This window comes from Branchiostoma floridae, chromosome 13 (assembly GCF_000003815.2).
Source record: "Branchiostoma floridae strain S238N-H82 chromosome 13, Bfl_VNyyK, whole genome shotgun sequence".
Taxonomy (NCBI): Eukaryota; Metazoa; Chordata; class Leptocardii; order Amphioxiformes; family Branchiostomatidae; genus Branchiostoma; species Branchiostoma floridae.
Genome location: NC_049991.1, coordinates 22,038,703 through 22,040,185, shown reverse-complemented (window position 1 = coordinate 22,040,185; position 1,483 = coordinate 22,038,703).

Genomic DNA, 1,483 nt, shown 5'->3' with positions numbered 1-1,483 from the left:
TTCTTGAATGAATCGTCACAACTTCGACGAAACAAAAGGGGAAAATCAAAGTTTTTAATCTTAATTGTCACAAGGTCAACCATACTGGTGAACAAACATTGCTTTATTTATCTACTGGAACACTTATAATGGTAGAAGTGATAATTTTCTTTACATTATGTACATTTTACACGGGCACACCACTCAGTTGTTTCAGATGCAATTAGCCTCCGGACAGGGATTTGAAATAAATTTGTTATTATGTTTCCAACATATAGACGGACTCCCGGGAGAGTACCAAATTTCTGTGTAAAGAAATGATAATTACAGAATACTTCATTTCGTTTCCATCCTCCATCATGGCAGACAATGCTTATTATTACAGTATCTGTATAATCATAAAGCCGGTATAACCGCCATTAGGCGTAACACACCAGCTTCGCAGGCACGCGGCTGGTTATATTACATTGACCGACCTGTCACACCAAACTTTTGCTCATCTACCTGCAAGCGGTCTTTAAAACTATCCAGTGAAGATGCCCCTACTGTGCTTGGTGATAACAAATTCCAGTCTACAATAGTTCTGGGAAATGTTTTGAACTGATCAATCCAGTAGCTCCGTGGGACATCCCAACACCTCCATCCTCACAGCCGGGTAGTTTTGGTACGCCAGAGGGTGGAACTGGACATGCCGCGTGGTCACAGGCGAGTGGAGGAAGTTGTACACCGGTGAGCGATTGTCATAGTTCCCTTGGAACACCTACAGACACAGGGGGAGGTAGGGTCATTTCAAACCATGTGAACCCTGTGTTACCAATCAGACGTCCGTCTAACCCATGTGGCGTCCGTCTAACCCATGTGGCGTCCGTCTAACCCATGTGGCGTCCGACTAACCCATGTGGAGTCCGTCTAACCCATGTGACGTCCGACTAACCCATGTGACGTCCGACTAACCCATGTGGAGTCCGTCTAACCCATGTGGCGTCCGTCTAACCCATGTGGAGTCCGTCTAACCCATGTGGAGTCCGTCTAACCCATGTGACGTCCGACTAACCCATGTGACGTCCGACTAACCCATGTGGAGTCCGTCTAACCCATGTGACGTCCGCCTAACCCAAATGTCTGTCTTACCCATATGGTGTCCTTCTAACCCATGTGGTGTCCGTCTAACCCAGGTGTTGTCCGTCTAACCCATGTCTCGTCCGTCTAACACATGCCCCGTCCGTCTAACCCATGTGGCGTCCGTCTAACCCATGTGGCGTCCGTCTAACCCATATGGTGTCTGTCTTACCCATACGGTGTCCGTCTAACCCATGCGGTGTCTGTCTTACCCATACGGTGCCCGTCTAACCCATGCGGCATTCATCTAACCTTTGTAGTGTCCTAAGTAACCTGACCCATATGGTGGCCTTCTTTTTTACCCATGTGGTGGGTTTTTAGCTACCCGCTTCAACATCAGGATGCCTAAATGTCACCTTGTCGGAGCCGTCTGTGCCGCGGTACG